At 36.7% G+C, this 18,575-nt stretch overlaps 1 protein-coding gene across 2 annotated transcripts in view; it reads right to left on the bottom strand.

Moving 5' to 3' along the window:
- LOC145983997 (recombining binding protein suppressor of hairless-like) overlaps nt 1-6,365 on the bottom strand; it is a 275,400-nt gene extending 269,035 nt beyond the window's left edge. Inside the window, exon 1 of one of the 2 annotated variants that reach the window (XM_083117273.1) lies at nt 6,262-6,365. The gene's annotated coding sequence lies outside the window, so the exon portion shown is untranslated. Of the gene's footprint in view, nt 1-6,206 lie in introns of both variants that reach the window. The other variant, XM_083117274.1, reaches the window with a different exon arrangement.
- Nucleotides 6,366-18,575: the final 12,210 nt, after the last annotated feature.

The raw sequence follows: 18,575 nt of genomic DNA, 5'->3' as shown, positions 1-18,575 counted from the left end.
TAGCTGTTAATTTACATGGAACAGTAGCCAACTGTATTTCATCACATAATTGTTGTTGCATCTGTGCATCAGAAAACAAAAAAAAAATAAAAATGATAGTGATGCAGAACCTTCTGACACAGAAGATCAAATTTTGTAAGTTTGTACTAATGCAACACTGGGGGCATTCCAAAATATTAACGAAAGCGCAGTATTTTGTTCATAGAAAGTTTCCGCACGGCATCCAGCGGAAGGCATGCCCTTCTGGCAGAAATGAATTCTGTTGCAGATACTCTTACTCATTTTAATCACATTGTAAGAACAGTGAAGGCACACTCATCTTGTGCATTTTGCTTCATATTGCTCTCTGTTAAAATTATAATACAATTTCCAAACTAGTGCAGTTTGAAGCCATCAAGCACGTGCGTTGTCTGCAAGCAGCAGACGATTCTCACTAAACAAACCAGCCTCCTGGCCCATGTGAGAACAAAGTTAATGCATCACATGAAAACAGAGTTTTGGAACAGCAAAACGAAACTCACAATCCTAATGAAAGCACTTATGCAACAGCCTGTTGCCATAAATCATTTAATGCATTAAATGTGTGCAACTTTCCGAACGTGCCCACTGTAGTAAATTTTCTCAAATGTAATATTTCAACAATAATGCACAAATCAACAGCATCTTTCATTTTTCAGACCATAAAAATATTTGCCAAACTGTCATGAAGAAATGATGTGCTAAAATTTGGACTATTCAATTTTAACGTATATGCACGAGCATTCTGTGCATCCTACTCTTGCAACAAAGACAGTTTAGCTAGTAAATAAATTATTTTTAAATACTGGTAACTGACACAATTTTATTGAGCAAACAAAAGAAAGCTTTACACAATGGTCGAACCCCACATAAAAAAATGGCATAAAATCTGTGATGCTTATGTGGTGAAATATGGTACATATGTGTGAAATCATCCATAATGATCAGTAGTACGAGGTGCATTCAAGTTATAACACCTCCGATTTTTTTTCTCACTAACTAATCACACGTAAACTATAAAACTTGTGTCACTTCTCGACGTAATCTTCCTGCAGCCTTACACATTTTTCACAATGTCGACGCCATGATTCCATGGCCACTGCGAACGCTTCTTTAGGAGTCTTTTGTGACCACTGGAAAATCGCTGATGCAATAGCGGCACGGCTAGTGAATTTACGACCACAGAGAGCGTCTTTCATCATTGGAAACAGCCAAAAGTCGCTGGGAGTGAGGTCAGGTGAGAAGGGAGCATGAGAAATCACTTCAAAGTTGTTTTCACGAAGAAACTGCAAACTGCAAACTGCCGTGAAAATGTGCAAAAAGTAGGTTTTCCTGCTGACGTCATAAAATTTGATTTCTCTGTCACCCTACACATTGCAACCAAAAAAATTGGCCTCTCTCGACATTTCTGTGTATGTAAAGACCAAAAGTTCAGAGAAAGTTGTCGTAAACCAGGAATTGAGAGAAGTTTTGGGACAAAAATATGATTTTGTTCAATTTTTTTACTCCACTCTGCACGATACCCCTCCCCCTCCTGCATTTCTTCAGGTACATGGTGTATTTCTTTCAACAGTAAAAACATGCCAAAGGACCATGCTCTCTTGTGTTAAATTCATGTCCGACATTTCGTTACCAACTTACAGCTATTCAAAGTTTAAGGGGCAGGACTTTGTGGACATTCTGTAGAACACACACCAGCATACTATTTGAAAAATTCCTAGGTCGGGGAGGGAAGTTTCCAGTAAATTCTTTTGAAACATGCACATCATCCTGCATGGGCTAAACATTTTCAACCACAAAGACCACAACTTCTCCCTATCTACAAGTACCACTCAGACACTGACCAACTACTTTAGGATAATGATACATCAACAGCTAATTTACAAATAACGTCCTGCCTGCAGTTGTCGCTGGCACCTAGAAAATGACTCGTTCTTTTCTAGATATCACTGATTGGTGGGAGGGTGGTTCACACATTTTTCACACCAAGAATAGTTTCCAGTATTGGAATGTCTTTGATCCGCCTAGAGAAAAAGAGGATATATGCATGTAATGAAAATTGCACTTGGATTCTTAATAAGCTCCCTTATATTATTTCAAGATGTACTTCTAAAATAGTACCGGGTGAGGTTCAGCCACTGGCTGTTCTACCACCTAACTCTTGTCAGTATCTACAAGTAGAATAATAGTGATTAAAAGATAATACATACAAATGAGAAGTGATTCAGATAATTCAACCTACCATATGCAGGTTTACATAAACATATTTATAAGAAACATACATGTGAAACAGTGAGTAATGAATATTATTTGTATGGTAGGATAAAAGACAAACTTGAATTTTCTTGGTAGTGTGTGCTACTGTTCTGACGTTGCTCATGCAGAAGCATCTCTATTAGTTGCTTTTAAAACTATTGTCATTTGATGATTTTATATTGGTTGTCAGTGCATTCCATGCATTTAGGGTGACACTAAAACAGATGACTTATACATTGTGGTCGAATGGTGAGAAAGATCTATTTCATCATTACGTACATTTTGTGTACATGAATGGTATTGAAAGCACGTAGTTTTTCACATAGGTATATTGGTTTATGTTGAATGTTAATATTGTATACAAAGCATACATAATGTAGGAGCCTCTTGTTGTCCAAAGTTAAAATATTATAATCATTTACGGTGGTAAGAATGTGATCCTGTCTTGTTAGGTTAAAAACATATCTCATACATGCATTTTGCACAATTTTGATTTTTTTAAAGTTTGTTGCTGAATTGGGGTTCATATACTACATCACAGTAGTCAAACAGTGATAGGTTAATTTCTGAGCGAGTCTGATTTTACATTGGGTGGGTAATTGGTAGAGGCACATATTTTTGGTAAATAAAAAAGCAAAATTTCGGTACAAAAACTGAGTCAATTTCGGGTTCAAAGGCGGTAAATAAAATAAAATATCGGTTTTATAGCGGTGAAAAATTGGATGAAAAGTGGTATATAAAAAGACATTTTGGTTTTAAAATTGTGAATATAATCCTAAATTTGATTTAAAAACTACACTTATTCCACAGAATTAACATTTCACTTCTAATAGCCCATTTATGTAGTTATCAGAGTATTAAGTTTATTTCTGTGTAAAGGAGTCCATTTTTGCTTCTCCAATATTTACAGCAGAATTAATCAATTTTCCGGGAATTGCATAACTCTCAGGATAATTCCGACCTCGGAAGGTGTTGCGTCGGTGAATAAACCCTAAATTTCGTGTTTAAGAGTTCATTTCGCTTTTTGGAGTTCATTTCGCATTATTTCGTGACAAAATATGGTCACAAAATGCATCTCACACCTTTCAAAAACATGAAAAATTAACACTACAATGTGTTTTTTCAAATTTCATTTTTCGTCAAAAACGAAATATACATGCCCCTAGTAATTGGGTTTGAAAATGGTAGAGGTTACTCACACTTGAGTATGGGTAAGTCTAGAGTTCAATGAAAAGTAAACAAAGGTTTGTTTTTTTTTACACAGAATTGTCATATTATCAATGTCACCAGGCAATTTTTGTGATTGCTTTGTCTCAATAATCATGAATGATGATTTCTCAGTATTTACTTTGAGACAGTTTGCTAAAATGCCTAGTGAATATTTTTGTAACATTACAGAGATCTGCTGTGTAGTGTGTGAAGAGGACTGGTCCCAAGATTGGATTGATTGAATGCAAGAATGAAAAAAATAGTTGCATGTGGCACACTGCATTTAAACTGGTAACCGTTCTGATCGTGTAATGCTTTTTGCAAGCTGTACAAAGGATTAAGAATGAATTTCAAAATACTGGTAATAATTGGGGAAGTAAGACTCAAGTTTAAGTAAACTAATTCCTGCATTTTAAAAGATGCAGTATCACTTTGCAAGCAATTATGTATGGAAAAGTAGGTTGAGTAAGTGACCATTCTCATATATCACTGCTGTCTGAAGTGTTCGTTTACCATGCAAAACACTGTATGCACGGAAAGACAAAGGAAAGTGTGGAAACACTATGATAGAAAAACCTGAAACTCTACCCTACTTAAAATGTATAGCTAAATAGTAACACCGTAAGCATGTAGAACAAGAATGGGGAAAAAAAGTGTTTTGCACAAAATGCTGTAACCAGAAAACCTGTTCAGTATGTGCTTATAAACATGTTAAAATTAGATCATGTAGAATATTTACATCATTATGATATATTCGAATTACACAAATAAAACTTAGATCCAGGAAACCTGTTCATTGTGTGTTTGTAGGCATCTGTAGATATTCATTCATGTAGGAAAATGTGTGTTTGATGATAAAATTGGAATTACACAATTGGAACTTGGGGCATTAAATATGACAAGTACGATGTTTTAGACAAGAAATAAATGGTTGTCATTATATCATAAAGCAATTGCATTGAAATGGAACAGTATTAATTTGGTTTATTTTCAAATATGATCCATACAATTCATTTCTAAAAAAGGAGTGGATAATAAAAGAGGTTGCCTGGTAGCCTTAGGTGGGAGAACAGAATTAGCAGTAGCAGTCCACATCGGAACACCTACCAGTATTTTCCAACTCCATGGTATGCAGAAAAAAAAAGGGTAACAGTTTGTTATATCGGATACACTTTTCTTCAAATTTACAGGAGAAACTACTTACGGAAATCAGTTTCTGTAGCATTGTCAAAGTTCTTCGAGGTATTTTCTTTCATCATTCAATCTATTTCAGCTGGCAATCAATTCCCGTTGCTTCAATTTAAGCGAAAACGTAACAAGGCCGTTTTTTAACTATGTTTGCCGAACCTAACTGAACCTAACCTTTTGTGAATGGTCCATGGGGCTATCCGGGAATGGTTTTTGGGGCTATTCGTGGATGGTTGTACGATCCCAAATGATTTTTGGGGCTATCCGTGAATGGTTTCTGGGGCTCGCACCATGACGTGCGTTCCGTAACACTTCAAGAAATTGCTTATTTTAGTGTAAAAAATGTTTCTAATTGTGTGAAAACCTTAATGGCACCTTCAAATATGTTCCGCAATACACAATTGGTAAGTACGAACCATACGAAACACAAAATATCAGATTTTAAAGAATCTCCGATATAACTAACTGATACCAAAAAAAGTACTGGCTGCTGCATGAAAATAAATGCACACCAACAACTAAGGAATGTGGTCAAGGTCGAAGATCATGCACATGCAGAGTTAAAAATCTGGTGAAAATAGCTCAAAAGCTAACTTCACCACCTGTGAAGCTAGTAACTCAGTAAAAATATATTATATAGTGTGGTACTTGAAAATTTTCCATTGGGAGAAAGTCTAGTAACAACTCTTTAATCATTATATATATATATATATATTATACATATTCCCCACCCCCCTTTCTAAATGCCAAATATTAGAAACCCCTCATCCTGCCAATAAATGTACTGCATGAAAGCAAGCAAGTAAAGAAATACATGCAACCAAAAATTAAGTGAGAACTAGGAAACTAAATAATGGCTCACCACATTACTGTAATCACATTAATGATGCCAGTGTTATTTTAAAATTAATGGAAAGTCATGCTACCATTGTTGTGACCAAGTACAAGGCTGAACTGAGCATGATGATGATGAACACCGTACGGACCTTTCTTCTGATGTGTGGTGCTTCGCTATATCTAACAATGTTTCTTTGATATTTGTTAAACTTCATTTCTTAATAAAAATATTGAATATAATTAGATTCCAAATGGGTGAAAAATATTTGTTTTGCACTAACAAGTTCGAAACAAGGGTATCGCAAATCGCACAATTCTATTTAGATATTACATCTGGGGATTGAAATGTAAAGTGTTCCATATGACAATCACATACACTTTACCTAATATATATAATATTGCAGAAAATTCACACCCTGCCAAGATATTACTGGAATAGTTAACATTAATATATTACTGTAATATTAAATATTCAGTGTTATCTCAAAATTATATTGACGTTGTATAGATGCATACATGAATATGGATAGTATATTTGACGTAAACCGACTTTATTTACATCTGTCTATTTATGAATGGACACCAACACAAATGAACAAATATACGCACACATATGACATCAATTACACTTAAACACATTTTTCGTCTGTGAATAATCACATTGTAAACAAAATGCAAATTAGCAAACGAAACAATACCATCAAAACACTACGCGCGTGTTTTCTTTCAAATTTTTATCACAGGGTAATTCACCTAAAAACAAATTTTGATAAGCGTCGTATCCGTGTGATCTTCACTTGTCATCCTTGATGTTTAACATGCACCCTGAAGACCATGGAAACCAACAGGGATCTTCCTCTCCGCACAACAGTCTTGCTACCTTGTGTTCTGACGTCAGACGAGGAATGCCTACGAGGTTAGGTTAGGTTCCATTAGCATAAATACAATGAAAAATTATTATGTAGGCTAAGATAACTAAACCTAGCTAGCCTAACCTGAGAACGTAGGCATCTAGCCTAAAATTAAACATCTTTCTCCCGTGACGTCAAAACACAAAGTTGCTCAAGTGTTGTGTGATAAGTGAGACCCGTGGAACAGAGGAGGGAGGGTGGAGTTGTCAACCAAAGGACCCGGGTCAACTCGGTTGGAATCGGTAGCAAAGAGAACACAGAAGTGTTTCAACATGCACGTACCAAACAGAGGCGTAGAAAGAAAAACTCATGGGAGCCCCGGGGCAAGACCATTCTAGTTACTGCTTTTATAGTGAAAAATGCTAGCACATGGGTTGTAAGCAAATATAATTCTCGTCATTATGATTAAAGATGAGTTTGTTTCTTATAAATGCTAGAGACGAATACGATATTAAAGAATGAAGGAGCACACGAACTACCTTCTTTTTCAAATGCTAAGAATTGGAAAGATTAAAAGTAGGCTCGCATCCCTGATAGCCTTAGCGATAAAACTGATGCCCTGATATGAAGGGGTTGTGATATGATCCCCGGTGCTAACATTTCATTAAGTGGGTCGGATTCCACTAGGCTTTCGTCCCAATTAGCCTCTGTGCATATAGTGAACCTTAATAAAATCCAATCAACTAATCACTGCAATACGCTACGGTGCGAAAGTTTATCTGTGTCAGCACTCTTGGGCAATTTTATTGCTCGCAGTCCTAGTCCTACATGTTAAATAATTATAATTTGTGAGGTTAGAAAATAATTTCTGCAATACCGGCATAGTGGACAAATTTGATTTCGTACAGGAGAATCAATCTTTGAAGCACATCTAAAACTATTGATTCAATCTGATCATGCATAATATATTTTAAAATAATATTGTTACCTTCGTTAAAGAATTGATTACGAGAGGTTGAGTTTCTATCTATTCTGACCTTTGAAAGAGAGCTTGCAAAATCTTTGGATTTAAACAAGGTTGTAGCTGCTCATAAAAACATATGTAAGCGTATCTTATCGTAGTTCTTGCTGTGGTTAATTTTCCTCATTTTAGCAAATAACTACTCACACTATTTACACAGAAATAGTGTTGCATGTAGTATTTTTACGTATATCCAGCGAGTCGATAATGAGTATAGTTTTTATGGTGTTATGGTGTATTTTGTACTGTTCATGTGCATAGTAACTCTGTGATATTATTCCACCCAATAATGGTTTAGGAAAGGAAAACTTACAGTAGATAGAATGTAACACATCTACGATATTATAATATCCTTGTATGTAGATATTCAATTGGTTTGTTGATTTGTTGTCAAGCATGGAGTTTGTCATGTTTTAATTTTGAATTATGGAATAAATTGTTATTTTATATGAAATCGAACCCGCATAAGTATTACCGTGGTTGGTAAGACAGCAATTTGGCGACCATGTATGGGATTCAAGGACAGATCCTGGAACCATTTGATGTGGAAAAAGGTAATGTTGATTCGTATTTGGAAGGGTTTGAACCGATTTGTGTTGTTAATAGCATTCCAAAGGAAAAATAAATTAGTAATTTTATTGAATTATATGGAGGAAATTTGTATTATGTTTTGAGGGATTTAGTAACTCCAAAATCTGCTGCTAGTAAATAAAACCTACGAAGATATAAAAAATACATTGTTGAATCATTTTCAACCTTAGCATAATGTAGTCTAAGATAGGTACCGTTTTTATCTTTTGAAGCAAGAGTTAGGTCAACCTGTATCAGAATATATAGTTTATCTTAAACATGCAGCTATTAATTGTAATTTTGGAGCATCCTTAAGTGAATATTAGAAGATCAGCCGGTGTTTGGAGTTAGCAATGAAGTTACCAGGAATAAATTGTTATCGGAAGGCGACATTTCGTTTCCTAAAGCCTGCGACATTGCTGTGAATATGGAAATTGTTGAAAAGGATGTAAGGCTTCTCTATCAAAATGAAGGTTTTGTTGGTGATTATAATGTACACAAGCTTCAGGGAAGTAAGGCCAAACATTTCCGAGATTTTCCCAATAGGAAAACTAACTTTAATCAGGCTGAAAAAAGCACAATTAATGAAAATCCGGCAACGTCAAGGCAACCTGCAAATATCAATTTTAAAAATGCTGACAGGAGATCATTGGCATTAGAAGGCCAGATTAGATTGGACGTATTGTAGAATAATGTGAAATATAATATGAATATTTTTGTTTGTAAACAAAATCTGCCACAACTTATTGTAGGAAGAACTTGGTTGGACATTTTATGGCTCAATTGGAGACAAAGTTTTATGTTACGGCAGATAGGAGTCCAGAGTTGTTCAAATAAGTTCTGATAATAATAAATAATTTGATGTCCGAGTACAAGGCCGTATTTTCAGATGATCTCAGAGGACCTGTGATTCCAGTCAAACCAAACAGTACACCGATTGTTGATTGATTGTCAAGTATGGAGTTTGTCATGTAGCCATATTTTGAGTTATGGATTAAATTGTTATTTTATATGAAACTGAACTAGCATAAGTTATTATTAGGGCTCGGATAGTTATGCACTAAAAAGAAACGCAAAATATGCATGCAAATATGCACTTAAATATGCATTTAAATATGCACTTCATTTATAAATGCTGTATATTACAAACTATGAAAGATTACATGCCAGGCAATGAATGTGCATTATTCAGATTTGTTTTCAATTAATATGATTCTGCGTTAAATGAAACACAATACATTACAGATAAAGAGCTAAACATATCGTGTTTCGCTCGCAAGAATTAACCTACAAGCGATAAGAAACTTGTAAGCGGCGTTGCCAGCTTAGTCGATTGTTGAGGTGAGAATGACGTACTTGCCACATTTCATACAATCCAGGAAAAAAGGAAAGAAGAAAGAGAAAATATAAAGAAAAGAGTATATGCTCGGTGTTGGCTGTGGGTACAAAAATATGCACAACATCAACTTATTTTCATACAAATATGCACCTGCATATGGAATATGCATTTTTAGTTAAAAATCTTTAAATATGCATTTGCATATGCAATATGCAAAATGCATAATTATCCGAGCCCTAGTTATTATATTACCATGGTTGGTAAATCAATAATTACATAGTTTTTCTGTGTTACCAATGGTAACACAGAAAAACTATGTAATTATTGATTTTTTTTAAATATTCGTGCCTAAATGTACTTTTGTATATGATGGAACAACATGCAACATCTCAGTGATTTACCATTGGATTGACTGTATAATATGTCACTGGTAAAATTATACCGTAATAAAGTATTAAGTAAATACCTTTTAGCCGCTATTAGTTAGCCACTACTATTTTTATGGGGTTGAACACTCTTTGATTCTGTCCTCCAAAGTTAAGCCCCAGGTTGGTTTTTGTCCCCTCCCCAAAAGTTATGCCCAAAATTACTCCCATGATTTGAGAATTGCATGCGCGAATGTCTCAACATTGTTCTTGTTTCTCTTTACGCCGACAATTGATGGCGGACTATTGACGCCTCTTTTATGCCAATAAGGGCATGATATTCATCATCAAATTTTCGGTGTTACTAGTTCGATAGTTCTTTTTGTGTACGAGTTTGAGTTTCCTTTAAATGTAAATGTACTGTTTCTAAATTACATGCAACTATTATCATAATATTTAATGGCTTTGGTTAGAATGACTGTTCAAAAGCAATACTTAGAACCCCAAGGCAATAGTTTAGTTTACTGACTGGTAACATATATACAAATTTGCATACCCCCCCCCCCAAATGAAATCGCAAATAAGCTACTGAGTGGGACATCCCCCAAAAGCAAAAAGCGTTTTCCTTACATCAGTTTTACTCAATTCTCAATTTTATCATTCAGGACAAACATCCATGTATTACCCGGGATTCGAGCCAGGGACCTCTGTCGTTGTAGCGCGCTACGCTAACCACTCCGCCACGGATATCGGCAAAAGAAAGTTCATAATCAACTATAAACAACGACACCCTGCAAACTAACACCATCCCGTGCGTACTGAAGTACTACATATTTAATTTCATGTTAAATTTAACTTGAACTTATAATTGTATTACAATATTTGAACCGCTAAAATTACTTGTGTATAAATTTAAGCCTTCTACTTGGATTGAGACATTGTGAATGGCAATCCAGAATAATCGGAAACGGATTGGACAACAATGAAGCAGAGCGCTGGAGATAAGATTGTCTTGAGTATCATCCCCATTGTTGTAGCGCGCGTCAACAGCAAGCGAGCTTCTGTTCTAACGTCCTGCACGCGATAGCGTCAGTTGTGTTGTAATCTTGGCAGTGTGAAGAAGGTAAGTAAGATGCTTAGCAAATTAAGCTTGTAGTTATAGTCGTAGTTGCTAGTAATGTAGTATATATATATATAATGTATATAATGCCAATTTACCTAGATTGTGGCTAGTGATGGATATTGTACAGTAATTAGCCTACAGCGTGAGGCTCGCATCGCAAAGTGACTAATTTTTGATTTGGTTTATCTTACTTTGCTTTCTGCCATTTTTTGCTAATCGCGAAGACAAGGATGAGTGATGATAAGATGAAATTGATGAAATGACACTGACAAAGAACACCAATGTCAAGGCTGGAATGCTAACCACACCGCCATGGCCTGTGGCCACAGAAAGATTTCGTAAATGTTAACCTGCGTTGCATATGGCAATCTATACGAAATCATCGTTGAATTATAAGGGTTGGGAGGGTCATAGTGCATAATACACCAGTATCGTACATACAAAAAATGCATTTTTCTGTATAATTGTGTGACGCGAAATCGTTTCCGGTGTATTATTTAAATACTGTAAAATGTTTTGTACATGGCTCTGCGCGTAGAGAGTGAGTTTTGTGATCATGCGCCATCGGGGAGTCCTTTACATAGATAGTGTTTCATTATTTAGTTGGAATTCATATGTCTATCGATGCCGAAACTTATAAATAATATCACAATCCCTCCTTATAAAATAAGTTATTTTCATAATATCGGTGTCCATATTTTCCAAGCACACAATTCATACGATGTTTCAAAGCTTGTTTTAATCCTATTTTGTGGTAGCATCGTCGCCTTTTAATCAAGAGGTCCCGGGTTCGATACCCGGTGGAGGCACATAGTGGTGCGGATCCCACTTTAAACTGTAGGTCCAGTCCCGATTAGCCTTACTGTGTGTGCATAGTGTGGACTTAAAACACCAAATGAATCAATCAATTAATTCCATTTTATGCAGGGATATAAGCTTCCCGAGAATGGACGTGCGGTTTGAAGTAAAATCCGAACAATTGATTGTGACATCTGTTGATTAAAAAGTGATATTGTTAGGCATTACATTCTTGCCAGGCATCACCGTCAAGGTGTTGTTCGTTGTTCATGTCCTAAAATTTTCGCTGATTTTTATTGCTCAGTAGTACATAGTTCTAAGCTCCGCTATGTTATGTATACATGTGTTAGGTTAATGTTACTTCTGTGTACGTCTTGTGCAGTTTTGTGATTGGGTATAGCGTCTGGTGTTATTTTATTTGTTATATTATTGCAACAAAGGAATAATGATATGCACCAATCTCAATTGAGATGTAAGAAGGGGTGAAAAATAGGGGGAGGGGGATGAACATTTATGGATGTTTTTATAGATAGTAAGCCGTTTACACTTGGTATCATTAGAGAAAATTATAATTAAAAAAATGTATTTCTGAATTGACAAAATGGCGAAATGGTCGCAAAGGCTTTTCTTTTTTTTTTTTTTTTGCTTAAAATGGTAGTAACTCAAATTTATTTTATTACCCCCTTCAGTATTATGAAAATATGTATATGGATAGGCGTCCTTTGTTCCTCGTTACGTATGATCAGAAAAATAACAGTGGCCAACTTAGGCCCACCAATAGACTGGGGAAGGGGTGACAATTTTTAAAAAATCCTATATATTTTTTTTTATTTTATTTATAGAATTATTCTACATTGAAAAATTTTCTCGTGTCAAAAACTTGTGTGCAAATACAAATAAGCCTTGTATAAATCACATGTTATAGATCTAGGTGAAAAATATTAGGATTAATATATTAAATACAAAGTGGCGAAAAATTCTTTGTTACAAAAAGAAAGCATTGAAAAAACTCTTAAATTACCTCATTCACGTGTATGTTAATGTACGTATAGTAAGTTGGTAGCTGTCAGTTACGTAGTCACTGATCGCGGCAGAGTAATTAGCACAACGCGCTACGAATCCAGAGATCCCGGGTTCGAGTCCAGGTCTGGGCATTGATTCATCGTGTGCCCCTTCATAAATTTCATCATGTCATCACTCGCATTCATCTTCGCCAAAAGTGGAAGAAATGCGAAGTAAAATAAACCGAATCAATCAATTCATTTTTGAAAGAACTTTTCTGTAAACGACAATAAAGCATTTCGATTTTTCTTAGTCTAACTATAAAATATGATGTCACATAAATGACTTTCATTTGCCGTGTCAAAAGGGCGCGCTGTTTCAAGTGCATTTTCCTTGGCATGGGTTTGCGTGTCGGATTCCAGTGATTGAATTTCTGTTCAAATGTTTTCCTTCACCTGCAGATTTGCTGATTTGACACACACACCCTTCTCAGGTAGCTTCAAAAACTGCTGTTTTGCTTATTGACGAATCCATTGATATAAGAATGGGCTTTCTTCACTCGTGATTAATTTGTAAAGAAATGTGTTACCGCCCCTTATCATCTTCAAAACGTAGCATGTAATCTGTCTGCTTTAACTCTTGCACTAATTGCACCTTTCCCGGGTTCGAATCCTGGCCTTGGCATGGATGTTTATGAGTGTCCATTCATCAATTTCATCATATCATCACTCATCCTCATCTTCGCAAATTAGCCAAAAGTGGCACAAGAGGCGAAGTAAAATAAAGCAAATCAATCAATCAACTAATTGCACCTTGTAAGGTATGCATGCGCAAATCCATTTTGAGTCGCTGTAGGGACTTTTGGGAATATTAAGCTACGTTTCCATTCTGACAATTTCCAGACTCATGATGTGCAACATGCACCGGCGCATGTTGCGCGTCATTTAGTGCACTGTTTCCAATTCAAAACTACTTCTGCAAAATACACCCGCAACAACACTGGAGTGCAGGACCGCAGTGTAGCGTTGTGCAGTGCTTTAGAGCAGGCAGGTATCCAGAAATTCTTTTCGGGCTGGCTAAACATAATTCTTTTTACAGGGGTATAGATAGAACCTCGCAAGGTTTAAGGTCGATGGTGGCGATTCAGTTCCAAAACGGGGGGGGGGGGGGGAGGAAGAAAAGTTTACTTTCTCTTGGTAGACAAAGGCTAGCATTAAAAAGCCATAGTGCGGGGCCAAAACTGTTTAAGCTGCTGTTTTTTCTTCTTTTCTTTATTTTTTCTTCTTTCAGAACGTGATATCGGGACGTTTTTTTATCACTCGACTCCTCTGTTGCAATGTACGAACATTGTGTTTGTGCCGAAACGATCTCAGTATGTGCATGTGTGTCCGTTTCACGAAGCTGTTATGCAATGGACAATCCATTCGAATGTGTTCTCCCAGGTTTGGATATGATCCTTTATGGTGTTGTCACCTGCCTTCGAAACGTGACCTTAACAAAAATCCTAATTTTCCATCCTTGTGAATTGGATCTTCAAGATTTAGGAAGAATTCAGACCGAAGGCACACACACGTCGTTTGCAATGAGTGACCCAATCAAGAGAAACTTTTCACACTGTAGCGGCACGACAAGCTGCACAAGCCTGTGTTCAATTTGTGAAATCCTCAAGCGACACGTATAGCTTGTAGCTTCGGTGTGAAACCTGGTGGGTCAATCTCATTGTTACCTTGAAACGGCAGCTCGTGTTGACCACAGAAGAAAAATATCTTGTCAACCGATGGGAATGTCCCTTAGTTTTATTCTATCTCCTTTTTCTGTGCTTGTTAATAAAACAGGCAACATCTTACGGTTGGGCATACACAAGAGATGTGCCATGCAGAAATTTTATCGGAAAATGCAGGCTCCAGCAGGCATACCGTGCCATTGCTCTACAGCGACAGCAAAAGATCAAGCGAAGCCAAGGGTGACTCGGTAGCTCACTTGGTAGAACAAAGAATGACCCTGGTTTTCGAGTCATGGTCGAGCTTGCTTTTTCCGCTAAAATTTCCACATATGCAAAATCTTCTTGCTTTCTCTTCTCGACATTCATAAAATTTTCGGCCTTCATGGCTGCCCCTTTGTGGTAGTTAGTGTTTGAGTGTTTTTCCAAAACAGTTGACTTAAAAGTCCTTTCTTAAACCACGAAACTCTCGGACTGCATACACGAAACTTGGTCCGGTCACTAATAAATCGTCACTCAAAACTTAAATTTTCAGTCGATCTGTGCAGCTTATTTCCTTTTCTTAAAAAAAAAAAAAATGATGCTTCAATGCCCATTACTGCTGAAATATTTACTTTAGGGACCTTCGATCTCTTCGGCTAATGACCCGAAACTAGTGCGTCTACACTGTCGGCAATGTCTTCAGCTTTGGACCTGAACTTGTACTAATACTGGTAGACTTCAGCACTTTCCAAGAAAATGTGTCACTAGTCCTCTTCTCCCCCCTCCTCCCCCCTAATCTCTACATCTTATAAAACTGTCAATGGACACTGACTGATCACTAATCGACTGTCACACTTACTCGTGAAGTCTTATTTAATTATTCTGTTGTACAGACCAACTGTGAAATTGAATCCGCGTATTTATATCCATATTATATTCTTGAATGTTCCGCACATTTTTTTGTAGTAATGCAACGAATCGCACGACTCATGGGGCTACCTTCAACAGTGCTTTGTTGTGCAACTTCCAAATGCTGACAAATCTTTAAATAATACTCAAGTTCGTTGCGACAACACCGAAAGAGCAAGAAAAGTTTACATACAATATTATCAATAACAGGGTTATCCTTCAGGGTTCTAGAACATTCTCCGCCTTTCCTCGAAAATTATATTTCTCCTTAAATTATAATCACAATATTTTATTTCACACACACAAGCCAAAAACCTCATTTTATCTAGTGTAAATCGAAAAAATTCGGAAGGGGCTCGAGCCACCTGAGCCCCCTCTGGATATGTGCCTGCTTTAGAGTAGTCAGTGTTTCTTCTCTTGTATTGTAATAATTTGGTGGTAATTTAACTTGTGTAAAGATGGACATTACATCTATGGTGGGTTTTGTGGTTATGGCAGGCGTGTACCATGAACTTCTAAAAGAAGAGGCGAAAACGACCTAGATGGTGGATTAGAAATCTCCTAGCGAAAAAACTCGTTGATGAGAGACTTCCGTATTCAAAGTGGATACAAAAATTTTGTGACGATGACTGCAAGTGATTTTGAATTGTTATTAAATCTTGTTGGACCACAGATTGTAGTCGCGTCGTCTGTTTCTTCTCTAGTGCGTATGTCCGTGCCCCGTGAACTTGCTGCAGGCTGTTTCCATTGTTCGAGGCGCATGACGCGACGCATGTTGTGCGTCAAAATCGTTTGGGGCAATTTTGTCCCCCCGCCCCCGGCACTTGCGCCTCAGCATGTTGCAGACAGTTTCAATTTCAACAAATGCATGGCACTTGTCGCGTCGCATGCCGCGCGTCATGTTGCGCGGAAAATTTGTGGTAATGGAAACGGGGCTTGAATCTGACGGGAAAGGATGTTGTTGTATCTTGCTGGGTGCTTTCGTCCAGGGGTGCCTCCCCTCACGGTCGTGGACGCATTCCCCCCAAGTTGTTCGTCAAAATCCACCCTACAATCGTTCATCACAATCCTCCAAGAATAGTTTGGATAAACATGCAGTAAGTGACTTTTATTTGTTAAACTGTCGGCATTTTTTAATTATTTTTTTCATTTTCAAAATAAGACCAGCTAGCACATTGATTGGTTAGATCAGGCCTCGAAATGAAAATTTTCACAAAGCGGGACACTTTACTTTTGTTAACATGGTGTTGCCTTTCTTTATTTTGTCTGACTACTACGCCACGAGATTAACGAATAGTGAAATGACGTGTTCTGTAATACAATTAATAATAGTTAATATTAAAATATTTACTTATTTATATCAAATAATATGAAATACATTGGACACAAGTCTTCTGGAATTTTCTTCCTTGGTATAATTTAAACAGACGGAAATCATGATTGGTAGTCAGTTTTTTAAAAAATTAAATGTACAGGCACAGGCAAAAAAAGACACACCTACATCCTGAAATGCTCGATAGCCCGCACGGCGTTATGTATGTTGCCTAACTCTACGGCGATGTGAGAACTTCGCTACAAATTCTATGACCATGTTCATTTATACAGCGTACTTTTTACACTCAGGGGTAAAATTTACCATACGTCGTGTTTCAAGCTTCACGCACTCTAACTTTGGTAAATTCTAATTCCAAAACTGTAAAACATATTTATATTGGGTTTTATATGTTTTTATGTATTGTAATACTTTTAATTACAAATTTGTGCCGTAAAAAAATTCTTAGATATTAATGAATGTGTAATTTGAGGATATATATTTACCCAGATTACCAATTTCGGGAGAGAAAATGTAATTACTATAAAGTCGTATTTCAAAGTTTGTGATTCACGTGGAAAGCTTACTAGTTTCGGGAACAGTTATTTCATGGAATAATAAAAGTAATATTTTAGTTAAATATTGTTTTATCCTGAATTTATAATTAATTGCTCAAGGTTTCTCTGTTTTGACATTAGCCCACATCCATTTCAACTTCTATGATTATAGACAAGGTATCTTGCTGTTCTCCTCGATGCAATACTGGTAATGTTATCACATTGTAACCGAGAGGTCCTGGGTCGATCCCGGTGAAATCGGGGTATGTGAGCGTAAAGTTGATTTAAAGAACATTACTGAAGCACCATACTGTACTAGTGTTGCCAGATTCAACACAACTTACAATAGGAAATACAATTTGGGGCTGAATTATGGTTTTTATTTCTTGGTAATGGTTTGTTCGAAGGACTCGTATCGATGCTACAAGCCACTGAAAAATGAGATTTGTTTTTATCATGAATGTATGTAATCCTAAGTGGTTGCCACTGACGTTATGGAAACAATATCATGCCCTGTCACTGATCTTAGCATTTCCCTTCAGATAGTGCATTTATCACAGCACACACATATGTTGCTTACTGTAATTGATGAGTTTCAATAAAAGAAAGAATTCGTAACACTACACCCGCAGGGTGCATAGTCTGTCCGCATGGTTCTACAGATTTTTCAACATTCCAGTGGCAGTGGCAACAGTGAAGCTTATCACGTGGTTGCTTACGTGTAGGACAGAAAATGCGGGGTTTTCTAGGATTCGTAACATTGAAATGACCAAAATAAAATGTCAAGATTTTTGTGTCAAAGTCGAAGTTTGTTTTAAGCCCACGTTATGCTCAGATAGGGTAATCGGGACTGAACATGTATACAGTTTAAAGTGGAATCCCCACGACTGTGCAATGCGTCTCCATCGGGGATCAAATCTGGGACGCCTTAATTACAAGGCAACAGAGTTACTACTACGCTATCGGGGAATTCCTAAATGAACAACAAAAAAATCTACGCCCTCTGAAAGTTTATCGGCGATGTACGGTGACATCCTGTATGCACATACCCCCAATGCATACATATAGGGACGTATATGTGTATAAATTAGTTGCAATAATCATCTTTATATTGTGATTATATAGGATATACATTCTTAAGGCTAGGGACAAAAATATTTTAATTTTTGTGACCACTGAAAAATTTTGGTTATAGGACTCGCGTATACAGGGTGTTTCATAAAGGGACTTTACAACTTTGTAATTATATATACATTTTTTCACACGCCTCAGAGATGGTTTTGGTGTCATTTTGTAGCAAAATACATCAAGTTTTGACTCACATAGTAGCTTAGTTCCGAATCACACCTCCGCTAGTGCTAGCGACAGTTGTACCAAAATGTCTGCCTTCACTGGTTTCCAGCGAGTGTTTGCAGAGTTTGCAAATTTACTTCCAGCAAGACGGCGCACCGCCACACTACCTCAACAACATCCGGGATTTCCTCAGTAACCGCTTTCCAAATCAGTGGATAGGTCGAG

The sequence above is a fragment of the Lepisma saccharinum genome, chromosome 2 (assembly GCF_977018435.1).
Source record: "Lepisma saccharinum chromosome 2, izLepSacc3.1, whole genome shotgun sequence".
NCBI lineage: Eukaryota > Metazoa > Arthropoda > Insecta > Zygentoma > Lepismatidae > Lepisma > Lepisma saccharinum.
Note: the sequence above shows the minus strand (reverse complement) of the source record. Positions and strands in the feature narration are given on the sequence as shown.